General features: G+C 37.9%; 1 protein-coding gene across 4 annotated transcripts in view; it reads left to right on the forward strand.

The window, feature by feature from the left end:
• LOC131427295 (uncharacterized) overlaps positions 1–19,182 on the forward strand; it is a 33,614-nt gene that overhangs the window by 890 nt on the left and 13,542 nt on the right. The window contains exon 1 of one of the 4 annotated variants that reach the window (XM_058590352.1): positions 10,516–10,640. The exons of 1 other annotated variant lie outside the window; for it this stretch is intronic. The gene's annotated coding sequence lies outside the window, so the exon portion shown is untranslated. Of the gene's footprint in view, positions 1–10,515; positions 10,641–11,903; positions 12,049–12,094; positions 13,394–19,182 lie in introns of those variants that run through there. 2 more of the 4 variants (XM_058590353.1, XM_058590354.1) reach the window with 2 other exon arrangements.

Raw genomic sequence — 19,182 nt, forward strand, 5'->3', positions numbered from 1 at the left:
AATGCATCCAACCAAATATTTCAGATTCTTTTACATTTCGAGAAAATCAAACGTTTAGAACATTACCATTGCTACCGACCGTTGAAAAGTGTCTGCGAAGAGATGAATGCACATATCAAACAGTGAGAAATTTTGATTCTCTAATACTTTCGTGAATACGTAGAAGTTTTCACTGCATGATCAAAAGTATTTCCAATACTTCTTGAACTGACAGTTATGTTGTTCAATACAATGTAAGGGTCGCTATTAAGGCACTATCCTTCTCTATCCTACTTCCGTGTAGCAACAGTGGAATACGCAGTTTTCAGGCCTAAGAAGCAAACGATTGTTCGAAATGTAAAAGCAGTTTTCCTCGCAACTGTTCCGGGGAAAAGATACAAATTACTATCAAATGAAAGGATATAACTTTTTTTTTGAATTTCAACGGCAAAAGAACAAACTGCTTTTGCGTTCTTAAGCGATTGCTTTTTTCTAAGATAAAAATAGTGACTGAAGCAACAAATAGTCACAATACATATTAATTTTTTTACATATGAAGCTTATGTTTATTAATTTGTTAGATACCTAAAATGTTACTGAGTTTATAAGCCGACGAAACGAATATACCATAAGTAAAGAAAAATGGACATCTGCATGCGAAAACACGTGGTTTGAAGTCAACGTGTTTTACATTACTCATTGTTCTAATAACAATGTTAGTAAATCACCCAACATTTTGCTGACTAACAGTGACTGGCATTAATTTTAACACCAAACAAAAAGGGAAACTTCCGTTGATCGCTGATTAGTTCAATTAGTTCAGCAATCATTGAAACATTCGCAACTCAGCTTAAAAGTGAATATTGCCAAACTGGTTATTGAATAATATCTTTGAAGAGGATTGTTTCTGTAACTGTATTCAAATAGATTTCCCTTGCAATATGGCAAACAACCATGCGAATCGAATAAATTAGTATCAAAAATTGTAATATATCGATTGTTAATATAATTACAGTTATATTTCGATAACTCCTTTCGGAAACAAAAAATCCAGCAAATATATAGAAAATATCTCAACATATAGTAAGAAACAATTTTCAAGTGAAAAAAGTTTTTCTCGGTGTTTTCGTTATGTTGAAATAATTCGCCGTATAACTCCCAGGCTAAGTGAAAGCTAACAGAAAATATTCATGTGTTATAGGGTAACGGTACCTCCATTCATCTCATATCCAAAAACCTTTTTTTACAGTGAGATTTACTGTGTTTGATAGATTGAATTTGAGAGTATAATGATAATAGGTGAACTCGCTTCGAGTTTTCGCGTGTCTATAACAGCAGTGCTGCCCTAAATTTAAAATATTCGAATTTGATCGTTTCTACATGTGTTTTTGAAGTATGCGAAGTTAATTCTCAATTTCAGACGAAATTTCTCAAATCTGTTATTTTTGCTGTTACCTAGAAACTTTGGCAGCACTGCACCGAGTTTTTTCTGCAACAGCTGGTGTGCAAAGGTGATCGTTCTTTTCACTTTCGCGTATATGTTTTTTTTCTCATTCATCCCATTCATCCAAGTTGCTTGATTGCTGTAGGATCGGCATGAGTGTATGTGTGTTGGTTTGCTGAATACTGCTGACTACGGCGATCAGCAACGGCCATCAAAATGTCAGTCAGACAGATGACGTTTGGTCGTACACCTATCGAAAATATACCGGAAGGTTAGAATAAGTAACGGCCGAGTCAGTAACTAAGCGTTTTTGTGCATTGAATGTGGATTGCACTTTCTGCACTTCTAAACAATATTGTCTGATAGATTTGCATTCTTCGAAAAGTTGATATTTTAGAGGTGAGTTGATTTATGCGTAAATTTCATTTTTCAAGTGGTGCTTGTTAAATTTTCAAACTTGATACTAAACTAGACACGTGAATTATACTTTGTGTTGACGGAGTATTCATGGCAAGATGACTTAACTATGGTTTTAGCCTATCTGTATCCAGACGACACAAAAGAAAACAAGGAATTTGTGACTTCGATGAATCTAAGATTGTTAGTATTGGTATGGTTTAGATAAATCAACGTGAGCTGGAATATTTGAATACCAATGCTTTCGGAAGTAGAATATTGGATGTTAATTAGATTTAGTATCTTAGGCTCGTAGCTCAAGTGAATATTTTCTAACTGTTGCACTAAACTAATTCCGAATAAAGATTGTTTTCAAAATTGAAAAAAAATACTTCCGTTGGGTATAAATTAACATAACCTTTTCAATTTGTAAACAGTTATATCAAGTTACTAAGAATTTTTCTTTATGTCGTTAATGTCGTACTAAATGACAGTTTGAAATTTTAAACACGCTTTACTCTATAGTTCTGGAACCGGGAGTCGGACACGAATGAAATTAAACAGCAATTAACCTATGAAACTATAGGAACTCTCGTCTGAGACTAAGTTTGTAGAAATCTATCAAATCATCTCTGAGAAAAATGAGTGAGTCTTGTTTTTTATTTTTACCACTATTTCCGGTACTTCTGTATCCGGGAACTTGGAACTAGCGTTTAGTAAGTAACTGATATAGCCTACAAATTGAATCAGTTTTGAGCCAAATCTAGAAGTATTTTACCCTTTTTTGCATTGTCTCTAAATGACGGTCTGAAATTTTAAAACCTCCTTTTAGCCTATGGGAGCATGATGTAATTCAATAGCAACCTATGGGATTTTTTATTTTGTGAGTAACATTATTTGACACACATACACAAACAGACATTGCTCGGCTTGATGAACTGTTTCGAATGATATAGAACACTAAATCATCAGATTACAATTTCTGAACTAAGTAGACTTGGTTTCAATGACCCTTTCCTGAGCTAGCTCAGCTCATACCTAACAGGCCGCAAAATGTCAGTCAAAATTAGTGACTGCTTTACATCGCCATTTGCTCTCAGCTCCGGAGTTCCACAGGGCAGTCATCTAGGGCCATTCATATTTTTGCTCTACTTAAATGATATGAATATTTTTCTAAAATGGAGGCAATTATCTTTCGCTGACTATTTCAAACTTCTATCTTACCGAAACAACCAATGATGCTATCTTCCTGCAGTCACAACTAGACATCTTAACAATGATGTCGTTCACACGAAAACACTCAGTAGTTAAATTCGACCACTGTATCTCACAAACCGTTCTCAAAAGAGAATCGTTGGTTACAGACTTAGGAGTTATGCTTGATTCAAAATGTGATCACACAATCAACAAAATCTCTAAGATTTATACTTCGTGTTACGAGATGTATAGTCGTGTTACGAGCGTAGAGACATGTTTAAGGCAACTAGCGTCGCAAATCTGCTCCAATCTCGAATCGATTGTTATGAACTCGTACTTTTCTCCGTCTTCCTTCCGCTAGAACCAATTACGGTCACAACGAGCCTTTCGTCAGTATGTGCCGTCTATTTAATCGCTGCCGCTAATGTATTCGATTTTCACTTTTTATGGTGTTATATAAAGAATTTGTTTCTAAATTAGTATTAGAGATATGAATAATTGTGTGTGAATAATTAATTTAATTTAGTTTAAGGAAATATATCATTTGGATAATTGAAGTAAGATAATTGAGAGGATTTATGCCTACTGGAGAGAGAATTGAAAAATTGGTTATGCTTAGCTCCAGTGGGCTTTTTCCTGCGTCAAATAAACAAATGAACACTTAGCCCTCCGGGCCAATTTTCACTAGTCAATTTTTCAAGTGATTGCATAAACTTTCTATATGAGAAAGGCAATAAGTGTACTTTCAAAGAAAAGCATCGTTGTCCTGATTTTGTATTAACACTAACAAGTAGGTACACATTGGATAAAAGGTTTACAAATTTACATATTTTTCACCTGGAATATATAGATTTACATGTATCAACCATACTCACTATACGAAATAAAACAAACAAACTGTGATTGGAGCAAAGCCGCACGTACCGACGCGTACCAGTTTTGCATCGTCATTTTGAATGACGATTTGAATGTTTTGACACGCATTGTCCTATAATTTCGGAAGTCGGATCTGGATGAAATTGCACAGTATCCTTCAAGACAATAAGAGCATTAATTTGAATCACTATTCGTGAAAATCGGTTCAACCGTTGCTGAAAAATTAAAGTGAGTTTCGTTTTTTGAGCTTTTCTCACTATTAACGGTGCTTTCGGAAGCGGAAGCTTGGAACTAGTAGTCTCAAAGGTAGTTTTATATATTCACTAATTAACAAGATCTGTCAACTAGATGAATTTAGCAGTTTTATAAAAATATGCACCTCGCTTCGCCATCGCTTGTGAAGAAATACTCATGAAATTGAAAATTTTCATTAATCGAAATGAAATGTAATACCGGAACCGGAAGTCGGATCTTGGTCATTTATTCGAGGACTTTTTAAAGAATTTCAAGACCTTTTATTGCTTCTTAGTTTGTGAAAAGCGGTTAGAAAATTTCCGCATTTTTTCATTAATTTGCACATATTTCTTTGTAATTTCGGAACCGGATGTCAGATCCAAATGAAATTTAGAAAAATTGTGTGAGACCAACTAAAAATGCTCAAGCGACGGAAACTGAGAATTTACCGCCCCAAAATTCAACGATATTAACCGATCGAAGCGCAGTCTCCATAACATTGTCGGTGTTATCAGATTTCTATGCAATGTGTGAAAATTTACAAACCAATCGTATTATTCAAGCCGAAAATCTAAAATTGGTTTTTCCCATCCGCGAGTGTTTATTTTATTTTATCTTTTCAGTAGTCGTGTTTCATCTCGCGTTGTTAACAGCAATGCGAATAGGAGAAAAAGGATACTGGCGAGATCGTTCTTTAGAGATATTTTATATTTCTTCTGAGTATCGAAAATCAGCTTTTTTGAGATCATATTGTTTACCAAAACATATCCGGATCGCTTTCCCTCCCTACTAACACATCTCCTATCCCATGATGCTCGTACCCCATTGGTACCAACGGTCTCTAGAAACAACAAGTACCGGGCTAACATTCCTTTTTTTCCTCAGTAGTACAGCCTTTAGGCGTAGCCGGCGTTGTTGTTGATGAAAAGTTAGGAATCAGTGAGTATGTGCAGTGCAAATGATTTGCTTCTCTCAAGTTTCATTTTCTTGGTTCATTGTACATTTCTACTTATGCGAGATAAAGATAATTTCGATGCTTCTGTAGGATTTTTATTGATCACATTGATCTACTAGAACATGATCAATTGCAAAAGAATTTCTCATAGAAGATAAATTAGTTGGGCTATTTGGAAATAAAACTGACTAGGAATAAGCGGATAGTTCATCATGAAAAAAGTACGGGTGTGTAATGTCAGAGACATAACTGGATGTCGTGAATACGAATAAAACTGACACTCTTTTGTTATACTTTCGAATATCAATTAGTTGATCGATTGTGTGAATTGTGCAAGCTTTCCTCTTTTTCACTACTAGAATTTGAAACGATACTCCTAAACTAAAGTACTGGTTAGTTACATTAAAGATTCTGACACACAATTAAATATTACGAAATAACCAGTACAGTTCTTTATGATAAAGTAATGGTGGTTCGGAAAGGAACCTTTCATTAATTGCTTCTAAGTCGGTGCTAGGTATTTTATATAGCAAATCAGCAGAAAGTTCTCCGACAAACTACAAGTGGTTGAAAAATGGGCCGCATACAGTATAGTGAAGAAAATTTCGCATAATTCTTTGGGTACACAATTATTGTTCTAAATAGAACTATACAGAATTTTGATGTCAATCATTTCGTTTCGGATTTAAATATTTCAGTGAAAAAAGTTATCAAAATGCCGTACGAGATAAATTTCTGGCATTCAGAAGGGCCAAATCGTGTAATTCTCTAAGATATTAAACACTGTTGCGAATTTTGCACTGCGAAAATTGCACAAAGCTAATCAAATTATCCTGAAAACTGGCTCTGTGACCTGAGCGTTTGATGATCTACACCACGCAAAAGGTCTACTTTCATTGCCGACTGCTCCTCCTGACGATCGAAGTTCAAATAAGAGGACGGCCTGAGCGTTTCACGCTTTATACTTGGTTTGTTCTTACTGATGTTGCTGGGAGAACCTCACCTCGACATCCAGTTCTGTCTGTGGCAATAAGAGAAATTAACCGTTTTTATTCAAAGATGACCTTTTCTATTTGTTCAGTAGATTTTGATATGTGCCTGACTACCTCAAAACCGTCGTCCGGATGCGAAAAATCCTAGCAAGCGTGATGAATTCCCTTCATTATTTCCAAAAGTTTCAGAAAACTTTGTTTTTCGATTATTTTTAGTGTTTTTTAATGTTGTTGAAAATTTAATCACGTATTCCTGTTCATATTTCCGATAGCTTGTAAGAAAAAATATGCTGTTGGGTTAAGTTCATCAAAAGTTATTCGTGGTAAAGTTCTGCCCATTCTTGTACAAAGTAAATTTTGAAAAGGCGGCTCATAGTAAAGTAAGTCGTACTCAGAACAATAGAACCGATTTGAAGAATTCTGGAATTAGGAACTGGGCCTGAGCTCAAGAACTAGATTCAGAACTTAGAACAGACTCAGAATTCAGTTGGATTTTAGTAGACTACGATTTCGAAACTGAAATCAGTTCCGGAATCTTTTTCCAGAATCCAGTTCAGCACGCAGGCTCTGAATTCTAAACCCATATTCCGGAACTATGCTCTGAAACTTAAAGACGATTTCTCTCCACGACTACCAAAATGGGTTGCATAGAGTACAGTAAGACTTTGTACTGTGTGATGATTTGCATAATTCTTTGGGAGTTATGATTCTAAAAAGAACCGATAGAAGAATTCTGGAATAAGGAACTGGACCTGAGTTCAAGAACTAAATTTAGAGAACTAAGAGCAGATCCAGAATTCAGTTGCAATTCTAGAACTACCATTTCGAAACTGAAATCAGTTCCGGAATATAGTTCCAGAATTCAGTTTCAGAATGCGAATGAGAGTTGCTACCTGAGCGTTTGAGGTTTTAACCACGCAGAAGGTGCATTCTCCGTCACTGTTGGTTGATGATATCGCTCCCTTGACGACCGGAAAGCAAATGATAAATCATTCTCACGACGTCTGCTTCCATCCAACACACAAGAAGAAATGATCGATTTTCGACTTTTATACGCATTCAGATGAGGATATGTTCCCGACTACCTCAAAATCGTCGTCCTTGCGCGAAAAAGCCAAGCAAAAGTAAAGAGTTTTCCGCGTTGTTTTCAAAGTTTTAGAAAATTTAATTTTTGAGTTATTTGTGGTTATCTCACACTGTTCAAAATAATATCCTAAATTTCTGATCATATTTTTGATGAAATGGCGAACGAATTCTGTTGCTGTTCTTAATACAAGTCGAGATATTCACGATTAAGTTCTGCCCATTCTTCCATATGGCTAATTTTGAAAAGGCACCCCAGAGTAAAGTAAGTCGTATTCACGACAAAATTGGTACCTAATGGTTATTTTTCTGGTTTCGCTATTAGAGACGCTTAGCATTTAGAACTCTATTAAGAAAAGTATGGGTGTGTAATGTCAGAGACATAACTGGATGTCGTGAATATGAATAAAACGGACACTCCTTCTTTATACTACCGAATATCAATTAGTTGATCGGAGGTGTGGATTGTGCAAGTTTTTCCCTTTTTCACTACTAGAATTTGAAACGGTACACGAGTTGACTTCCGTCATCTATTTCCAGGCTAACCTGTTGTCCGTGGGTGTTGATTACGACAGCCAAATTCGAAATGAATGACTTCTGAGTCATTTCTATGCATTTTATATAGCAAATAAACGAAAGGTTCTACTACAAACCACAACTGGTTGAAAAATAGGCCGTATACAGTGTAGTAAAATTTCGAATAATTATTTGGGTATACAATTATGGTTTTAAATAACAACATATAGAATTTTTTCATGATCACACCTCGACATCTAGTTTCGTCTGAAGCAGTAGAAGAAATGAACGACTTTCAATCAAAGTTTACCTTTTCTGCTCGTCCAGTAGATAGTCGTAACTGATAAGTGCCTGACTACCTCAAAACCATAGTCCGAGTGCGAAAAAGGCAAGCAAGCGTGATAAATTTTCCTCATAATTTCCAAAAGTTTTAGAAAATTTTATTCTTCAGTTAGTCTCACGCTGCTGAAAATTTATTCATAAATTCCTGATCACATTTCCGATAGCTTGTAGAATAAGTTATGTTGTTGGGTTAAGTACATCAAGAGATATTCGCGATTAAGTTCTGCCCATTCTTGTATGGGGTAAATTTAGAAAAGGCGTCGAATTCACGACAAAAGATTGTCCATAAACTAGTATAATTTACAGAGTAGTGAATCAGTGCTCAGATCGGTTAGGCCAAATCTGAGAAAACAAAATGAGCCTTACTATTGCAAGTACTTCCGAAAGTCGTTAATTGAAAACCGGGAACCAGGAAGTGAGTTTAGAAATTATTTTGTCATTTACTTCGCCGCTTTTAGTGACGGTATACATATTCACCAATCTTTACCCTGTAATTCAAAAAGCGGAAATCAGATGAAATTCAGGAACTTAATTATGGGACTATAAGATCTTTCATTTCAACCTGAGTATGTGCAAACTGGTCAAGCCAGTTTATAACAGCTATTTCCGGTGCTTCCGGAATCATAAATCGGGATCCACGATAGTCGAAATTGATTTGTTTGGTTGTCTACTGATAATAGCTACCGATTGGAGTAGTTTTAAGACCAGATTAGAAATTGTTTTACGTTTTGCCTTTCTCATATAGAAAGGTTATGCAATCACTTGAAAAATCGACTAATGAAAATTGTTATATACCATTCGACTCAGTTCATCGAGCTGAGCAATGTCTGTGTGTGTGTGTGTGTCAAATAATCTCACTAGGTTTTCTCGGAGATGGCTAAACCGATTTTGACAAATTTAGATTCAAATAAAAGGCCTCGTGGTCCCATACGGAATTCCTGAATTTCATCCGGATTCGACTTCCGGTTCTGGAGTTATAGGGTAAAGTGTGCTCAATATTGCACACCGTCACTTAAACCGACGGAACAAAAAACGTAAAAAATGTTTAAACTGGACCCTAAACCGTTATTCCCAATCTTAGGATCAATTGAAAGGTCTTATGGTCCTACCAAAAATTACTGCATATTTTCGGATGCGACAAACATTTGAATCGTAATTTAGAGTGCGTACTAGTAGAGTTTGTTTGTCATGTTAGTTGGTGGCCGTACGAACCGACTTTGATTATATTGGTTCTCGGGTTCCGGTGCCGGAAGTGCATATAATAGTGAACCCACTTCGTTTTCTTAAGGATGACCTACGCAATCAAAGCACTGTTTTATTCTGTATGTTATACTAGTTAATGCACAAACAATCTCTTGGTTTCTCACAAAAATCGAAGAAAATTTTTTTGAATAGAATACCACATTATTATACATGAGAAAGGCATCATTACACCACTAGGTGGATTAAAACAGGTTTTTTTGTTTCGCCGCTTTCTGTGACGGTATCAAATTATTCAAAATAAGTCAGATCCGGATGAAATTTGGTAGTTTTATTTGAATCTATGAGATTGTTAAAATCGGTCACGCCATATCTGAGAAAAGTGAGGAAGTAATTTGAAATAGGATTTTTTACACTAATCACCCTGTAATTCCGAAACCAGAAGTCGGATCAAAAATAAAATTCAGGAACTTTGTATGGAGTTACAAGACCTTTCATTTGAATCTAAGTTCATGAAAATCAGTTCAGCCATCTCCGAGGAAAAAATGTTACATACACACATAGAGACATTTTGCGCACTCTACGAACTGAGTCGAATGGTAAATGACTAAACAACGTTGCGAATTTACTGATGAGATGACTATTGGTACAATGACCCACATATGATAGTAGTTGAATAATCATGAATATTAGTCATGATTCCATGAGAAACCGAAATGATTTGATTCATGATTGGCGTGAACGGCTTTTTTCCGTGTAGGGTATGTATAGTCTAATCAATGAAAAGAACTACGGTGTGAGATAATTTTGAATTCGATCTATATATTTCTAATCGTGAGTAGTGAATGCACAGCTGCATGGAAATAATCAGACAGTATTTGAAGTAGCGCTCGAAAACTAAACTGAGATCGCAACGATATTTTAACGTCGAACAACCAAACGAAAAGTCACCCAAGGGTTCGTTGGAATTTCCTGCCGGTCGTTTACGATGCTGATTTGCAAATGGTAAATCTATTCGAACCGAACAACACTCGCTGATGGGAATAAATCAAAGCGCCCCCTTCATAACGCTCCGTACGCCGATTCCAATAACAACAACTGTCAGTGAGCGTTACTTCATAATATCGTTGGATTGCCCTGCTGTTGTGCGTACATCCTTTCGTTCATGTGTCAAATCGTGAAGTATAATTGCACACAATCCGGCACACAGAAAGAGAGGGAGAGAGAGAGAGAGCGTGCGCGAAAGAGACAGTGAGATAGAGCGAGCGAGGGACCCAACGGTGGCACCAACACTGTTGCGTAAAACGCCCCAGAGCCAGAAGTAAAGTGCCGTCCAAAGAAGAAGCACACAGAATCGTACTCTAGATAGACACCACTTCGCACAGAAGCAGTGCTGAGGAAACACGGAACGGGTACAAAATTGAAGGTAAGACCCCACTTCGTGGCGGACATTTTTTCGGTTCAAGTTTTGGAGGTACGGCCGCCAGGGGAGTTTATTTTGTTCGGTTCGGTGTTGAATGGTGGCGCAACGGGATTTCCGCGAGGTGCAAGTGAGTTCCGGAAAGTGTTAGAATTAGGAGGTGTTTTTTTCTCCGAATCAGCGATCGTCTTGTCACAAGGCGAGCAGAGCGACTAATCGGTGATGACGAAAATTTCCGCCACCGCAGCAACAACGGGGGGATGATAATTAAAAACGGTGTTTCACTAATGAAGAAAATCGATAATTTGAGAATGAACTTGGACTCCCATCTCCTGGCACGTTTCGTGTTTGGTCTACCGGAGCTTATTATTTTGTTCTTCAGCGCAGCGGTTCTTCGATGCATTTGTGCAGAGCCGACTCACCCCTCAGAATTTTTAATTCCTTTTTGGAGTAATTCTTATGCGTCGTATTTTTTTTTCTATGAAAGACTTTCCTTCACTCTGCTACTCTCCCCTTGTGCGTTGAATTCGACAAGAAGTAGGGTGGTGAAAGATAATTCGACCATCCGGTCCGGTGTGGTGTCTTTCAGCCGCTAACTTATCGATTGGTTTGTAGACGTTAGTTCACTAGCGGGCTGGTTCCCCACTGTGGTCACATTTTTTTCTCTCTCTCAGTGTCTGTGATTCAATACTGCTTTGACAGTGTGTCTGTCAAATGATCGCAATGTCATCGATCGTGTTTCAACTATCAAGTTTCCGAGTTTTTTTTTTGATCGTTCTGGCAATTCTGTATCACCCTATTTTTATCCCGTATATGTATGTGTATCGGTGTCCACAGAAATACGCGGTGTGGGAATATTTGAGGTTCTTCAGTTCGGTTCCAGTCGAAACGAGGCAAAGTCTCTACGTTTGTTGTTATTTTCCCTACTTGCGCTATCGCGTCCGTGCTGCCATAGAAGCAAAGTTCGAACGAACAAGGTCGTCTTAAATCGTGTGGGGGTGTCTAGACACGGTTGATTATAAATTAAAATGACGCGAATGTTATGCGATTTGGCGAACATTGACTGAACAGATAACACCACAACGGTTGGCAAAGCGTTGAATTATTAATTGAGTACGTGTTCCTTTCAAGCATACATCATTCAATCTGGCAGCACTGGGTACCGGCTGTGGATTGCTGCTGGATCTCTGTTGTTGAAAAATCGCCGCAGCGCTTCTTCTTTGCCCTAGCATCGGCGCGATAGGAGCAAACACACACACTCACATATTTCGGCTCGGCAAGAGCAAGTGAGAGAAACGCAAAAATTAAACAGAGGTTAAACTTTTCCTGAATTTTGTCAGTGCCGTATCATCGTCGCCGCCGGTTCAGGAAGCTAGACAATGATCCGGAATCCGTCGTCGGAATATCGCAGATGGTAAGAGTCATAGCAGTTCTATTTAGTCGCTCATCCACTTTGCAGCAGTTATCCGAAAACAAGTCGAAAACCAGCGCGCCTCGTCATCGGTCGGCACGGTCTCATCGCCAGGACGTCCATATCGTCGAAAAAAGATGGAGACTGACCGACAAATGGTTGATATTTCTAATTGCGAAGCCGATCGTCAAACTCTTCAAAGTTACGTTGAAAATATTTGCGTAAGAAAAAAAAAAAGCAAATTGAATCCAGAAAAAGGAAACGAACGCGTGCTGGTTTTCTTTTTGCTATTGAATCGATCAAAAAGAAAAATATGAAAACGTCTGACCGGGCAGCAGATATGCTGCAAAATTCACAGATGTTGCCCTGACCTCCTGCAAAGCGATGGAATAGAATGCTAAAGATGGCATCCTCGAGAGGACTAAAACAAAAAAAAAATATGGCATAATTACCAGAAGCTGCGGGCGACTCTGGGCGACAGACAGCAGCAGTAAACCATCGTGAACGAAAATGTGCATGAATAAGACCACCGGAGGAAAAAAAAAATAAACTAAGAAGTAAAACAACATGGATGCAAATCAGTAGACTGCCGCTACGCTACCATCGCACGAGTGGTCGGTGAAGAGCAGCGGGTACGCCTAACTCTAGGATGGAAGTGTGCAGACAATCTGGCAGTAGTACCGAAACCGGCTCGTTTCCTCCTCGAAACAACTAGTAATCCTTCCGGCCTACCACCTGAACAGTGCCGAAAGCACTTAAAGTAGTCTGCTTTAATAATTTGCTATACAATTCCTTGTTGGAATTCTAATTGAGCCGTGGAACCATCTGCGTGATTGTAGAAATTTCGACCAACATCTCAAGAAATGAATCAATGAATATCCATCAGAACATGACTCTCAGGAAAGGGAAAAGATAAGTCCGATTTGTGCAAGCAATCATCGTCTTAACCCAAGGCTGTGCTACAAGCATAAAACGGAAAACCGAAAAATTAATGCTTAATAGCCTTCCAATACTTTCCAAAATCATAAATGTCGATGAATCCTGAAGCAGCTCTAGAATTCGGTGTCGGAGAACCCTCGATCGGTAGGTGACGAAATGAGCGAGAGCGGAAAGAAGAAGTGCGAAATAAAAACGGAGTGCAGGGAACTTTGCCAGAGCGAAAACAACAACAACAAAAAAAACGCAAACATGGACTAAACCAAGCGATAGATGGAACGACTACGAGCCTGTGGCGTTTGCGAGGGGACCAACGGCACGCACACAAACACTCGCACACACACAGACACACATCAGAAGTCAGCAGCGGTGGTTACGGTACGTGACTGAGTGGAATTAGTGCTATCCGATGGTAAGGTTTTTTTTGAAAATTTTTCAAACACCGAGTAGAAAGAGAGAGAGAGAGAGAGAATGGGATCGTAGGATATAATAATCAATCGACTGTACAAAGAAGGAGCGTGTGAGTGCGTGTGGTAGCTAGCAGTGGCACAGTTCATATGCGCACTAGTGTCCTGGCAGTTGAGTGTTTGTGTAGTCCGCGAACTACATCCCATCGATTTGGTGGTGATGTCTGTGGTGGAAAAACGGTGGAGAGTTTGGCTCCAACAATTTCCTACATTACATTAGACCCGTCTGCCCACTGTCATAATCTGGAGGATAATCGCCCGCTGAAGCCCTACAGTGGCGATAGTTTTATTTTTCGTGCTCTTTCCCGATACCCGGTAATGTGTGCGTGTGTGTTTGTGCGCCACCCCGGTGTGTATTTAATCCATGAAACATTCTGTTCGGTACTGGGAAAATAAAGCTGAATAAGTGCAAGCTGCAAAATTAAATGGTCAAAAAAAAATATGGTGTGTATTGACGCGAACGGCTGTGACATGATGGTCCGGCACCGATACCGATATCCACCGTAGACTTTATACATATTTCAACTCGTGTGCTTTTCATGATGCTGCAGTAATAGGTGCTGATTGGTACGGAATGTGGCGAATTGGTGCGTAAACAGTCGGACGGTGAGAAATTTTAAACCGTTGGTTGTCGTGTTTAAATGTGCATTTGAAAGGCCTCAGTGGAAAGAATATTTGTCGTGGTGGTCGTCGGGTGTATCGCTTTCGAGGCAAAAAAGTGTGTGCACACAGTCTTTTCCACATACAAATTATAAAATTTATGAAGCTTCAAAAGCTGCTTATGGGTGTTGCGGGATTCAATAATGTTAGAACAAATGTGTGAAGATCGATGTGAAGATGATTCAAGTTCAAGAGCATTTCTGGATAGTAGAATTTTGCTTTGAAACTCGAAAGATTCGAGTTTGTGAATGTAGACTTTCATTCTGACGTACGTTGAACTACTATGGAGTGCTTGGAGCTCAATTTGTTCTGCTAGGCAATAGCGAATCGAAGACGAAATATAACTTTATAATAATGATTCCCACCTCGGTTCAATTTCCAACCTCGCGCATGGAATCAGAAAATTTTACCGGCTTGAGATTTAAACCTCTATGATCGAAACCATACAAAAACCCTTCTTTATTCACCTGGTGGTGTGATGCTACTTTCCTACTGCAATTTAAATGATGTGAAATCATTGACTCATCTCCGAGAAAATTGAGCCGACGTCACTTAAACCATTTTATCTCCGGTACCAGTAGTGACAGATACTTGCGTTTTGAACTTGATCAATAACCCAATAGTAACTTTCAAACGAGTTTAGGCTGGTTGAAATCGGTTTCGGCCATTTCCAAGAAAATCTGCTGTCACTTCCGGTTCCGGAAATATAAAGCTACAAGTGACAGGGTGGCAAGTGACCGGGAAAAAGTCGGGAATTTGGTTTCACCGTTAAAAACCGGAAAAATATCGGGAATTTTTGTGAAAAATCGGAAAACTAGTTCATATAAGAGTAACAGTTGTTAACATCATGATTTTGTTGTCGTGAATACGACTTACTTTACTATGGGGCGCTTTTTCAAAATTTGCCATATGGAAGAATGGGCAGAACTTATTACTTATTACTCGATTATCTGGGTTATTAATTGATTACTCGATTAATCGATTGATATTACGACCTCGAACGCTCTGGTCGTAGTTCTCATTTGCCTTCCGGTCGTCAAGGCGAGAAGACGCATTAAACCAGTTTCGCATCATTGGCACTGCGACCGGATGTGTCGGTTTGTTCGCAAAGCTAGTTTGCACTCAAACAAGAGAGATTGCATCATACAACAGAGCTTCTGGTCGTTTGCATTGGAGAGAAAGAAAACGAAAAACGAGAAGTGGACAACATTATATAAAATCAGCCGTTCTAATGGCTCTAAATGTTATCTAAAGAACTATAAAGATTACTTTTTTGCAAATCGAAGGTGATAATCATCAGTATAGTGAAAATCCAAAATAATTTGATTTGCTTCGTGCACTTTTTGCTGTGTGAAAATCGTTCGAGAAAAATGTTCCGAACTGTGCTATAAATGTCGTAGAGAATTCCACAATTTGATCCTTCTAAAAGGCAGAAATGAATCCTGTACAGCACCTTGATAGTTTCTTTCAATGAAATATGCAAATCCGAAATGAGATAATCGACGTCAAAAATCGTTTAAAATTCCAGTAGTGAAAAGGGAGAAAGTTTCACAATTCACACAATCGATCAACTATCAATTCGAATTCGAAAGTATAAAGAAATCGTGTCAGTTTTATTCATATTCACGACATCCAGTTATGTCTCTGATATTACATACCCGTACTTTTTTAACAAGTGCAAACGATACCCCATTTTGCGTTTGAGCAAGATGTTCAGTAAAAGTGTTGAAACAACTTATCATCTCATACAGGTTCTATATTAAACATTGGAAATTGGGCTAACACCCCATGTCTCGTCCAAGGATTTTAAAGGGTTTAACAGCAGTTTTAAATCAATCAGGAAGCATCAGAGCTTTCTTAGTTGTTATCAATAACAGCACAATGAGAGCTTATTTTGAAAAATAAGGATAATTGGGAAGCTTCTGGTTTAATTAAGTTTTAGAATAATTAGAAGATGGGTGAGTCGATGCCTTTCACGCAGCCTGTCTGGGTTCAATTCCCAATCACGCACATAGGATTAGAAAGTTTCTCTGGCCCGAAGAGGCGAATGACCTTAAGGTTAAAACCTCTGTATTCGAAAAAAAAATTAAAAGAAACAGTGTTGGTGATTGCCGAAAATTTAACAGAAGCTGCTATATTGCTATCTATATAGTATACAACGTTTTCAATCCGGTAGAAGATGCTACAAGAAGTCGAGTCTCTCAATGCATGAAGTGAGAGAATGTTGCTACATTTCTTCGCTCCACTTCATACTCTGAGTATTTAACGCCCTTAAATAAAATTACAGTCTGGTAATGATCGTTGCTGTGTGGAAGTTCCCAAGAGAGAATCGCAAGTTGACAAGTATCGCAGAAAATCGAATCGATGATTCAACTTGATGATTCTCGTACTAGGTTGCAATATTTCAAAACCCTTGTGTGGAGCATTCACATACATTTTCATAGACACAACTTATACAAAGGTTATATGCACATAGTTAGAATAAGCGGCAATAGTAAAATGATTCTATCGCAATTATCCACTGCCCATACAGAATCGGATCGCGAAACGAGAATAAGTGACCGTTTGTTGCTTCAGAGAGGATCTCCACAGCAGCGTGCTAACCTTTGATTCTTAGAAATGTCATCGAGAGAAATTCGCTCTCGCACTGGTGTCTATTCTATGTTAAACGAGCCATGCCGGGTTTTTGTTGTTGCGATGATATCCGTCTCTCTTTGATGGCACTGCTTCAATCGTGTAAAGAGTTGCTGGTGAGCGTTCTTTGATACGATAAAAGCCATCCTTGAGAAGAAGTACTCAACACACTTGTAAAATTGATGGCAAAGTCTCAAGGTAACATCGGGAAAATAAAAAAAAATATTAAAAATTCTTAGGAGCCTTAATGGTTTGATGTTGCTAATAAATGCTCTCATTTCATCATAATTTGATGCAGTAATGTCATCTGATAATACTTGTGTTATGCTCATATTTCAGTGAGATGTCAATAGGACTCACAAAATTGGAAAAGTTGTTTATTATCGTTCTCACTTCCACTGTCACTTTCACTTCAATCACATATCACTTCAGTTGATTTTACCTATTACCGGTATCACACTCAGTGAAGTAATCACTGTAGTGAAAAATATCATTTTTCCAACAAAATTTTGGTGATTTGATGTTCGTAATAACAACAAGCTCATCTAAGTAATTACTTTTTTCTCTGAAGCGAATTTCGTGATAAAGACCTACATTCACTTCACTTCGTTTTCACCGTAAAGTGATACCGATAATAAGGTAAAAATCACTTCACTTGGTTTTCACCGTGTAGTGATACTCGTAATAAGGGCCGTCGACTTTGATTTTATCCACCGTTTGCAGGGAGTCTTTGAGTTCTTTCTTTTAAAGCTGCAACTGGTTTCTGAGGACCGGTATAGAATCTTAGAAAGATTTAGAATATGGATTGATTTGTTCAATGAATCTATGTTTAATTTTCTTTTAAAATTCCTCAACTATTCCATAGTAGGATTACAAGTACGTTGATCAATATCAATGTAGATGAAGAATTGAATTTAGTTTGAGCTTTTGGAACTGATAGACTCCGCCTATGGCCGATATTTCCCAAACAATTTCAGAGTTAACATTGTTTTCGATATGAGATCTGTATCCTAGCCGATTAATTCTAAGGTGGTAGAATATATATAATAGATTTTCCTTAGAAGATAAATTAGTTGGGCTATTGGGAAATAAAACTGCGGAGAGTTCATTATGAAGAACTCGTACTTTCTGATTATTTTTCTGATTACATTTTTCACGAGAGATTTAGAATCCTGTTAGGAAAAAATAGATCGATCTCTTGTGCGTTTTTACAGCTATCATTTGATTTATTTGTTCATCAACGCATTGAAATCGTTGGGGCTGCATTTCGTAAACATGCTGAATGACATGACGGATGTGCCTATTGTTTATTGACTAACATATACTTTAGAAAAAAAAGTGTTTTAGAAGAGCAAGTCGTGGCAGCCGAACGGTTTTGCTAAATCTTAGATATATTTAATGATTTTAAATTGGATTTTATTACATGAGAATGTATTTTTTTCTGTCTGATAGGACATTGTTAATAATTGGTTTTATGGTTTCCCAATCACAATCAGAGCATGACATTTCATCTGAGGGTATCGTTCATTGAACCATTTTGAACATGTCCATATTAAAATTTGTTGTACCATGCATGACGATATTGTGTTAGGTTCACTGTACCATCATGCAGATTTCTACTTTCACTTCCGGAATGGACGGAGAAAGCTCTGTACAAAATGCTTTGAAATTGCAGGCATAGAATGTTGTTGGGTTTTCATGTAAACAAAACCCCCAGATGATTAGAAAAAGGCTTTATACTTTTTTATAAGGAGTGTATCGAAAATAAACTCTCCACAAATTTTTCTTTCAAGTTATGATAAAAAACAATATTTTATTCAATCTACAAAATTGATACTTTATTGTACGAGGTTAAACTTGAGCATATTAAAAACTGGATGAAATTTAAGTTATTCCTTCACGAATTTTTCGAACTTTTGATCAAACGCTCTTCATCAAGTTCCGGACAAGTGTTGCATCGCATTTTTTGGACTTCTGGACGTTCTTAGCTGCCTTACCAGTCTTCTTTAAGATCCTCTTCACGATTTCTCAGTAACGTTTGATGAGCAAGCTGAGGGCAATTTGGTGGATTGATATTTTTCTCACCGAAATTTATACCCTTTTCCGCAAGCCAATTGAGAGTGGTTTTGTCATAGTGAGGCGACGCTAAATCCGGCCAAAACAGTGGAGGTGTACTATGCTTCTTATATAAAGGCTGCAATCTCTTCTGGAAACACTCAGATCGATAGATTTCTGCATTTATAGTTTCGATAGTGTAAAAAATGGTTGACTTCAAACCACAGGAACATATTGCTTGCCATACCAGTACCTTTCGACCGCATTTCTCCACTTGAATCGACCTGTCCGCATCGCTCACATGCTCCCCTACGACGACAGTAAAGTATTGTGGACCTGGAAGGGTTTTTGAGTCCTCCTTTACACAAGTCTCATCGTTCATCAA

Source organism: Malaya genurostris, chromosome 2 (assembly GCF_030247185.1).
Source record: "Malaya genurostris strain Urasoe2022 chromosome 2, Malgen_1.1, whole genome shotgun sequence".
Taxonomy (NCBI): Eukaryota; Metazoa; Arthropoda; class Insecta; order Diptera; family Culicidae; genus Malaya; species Malaya genurostris.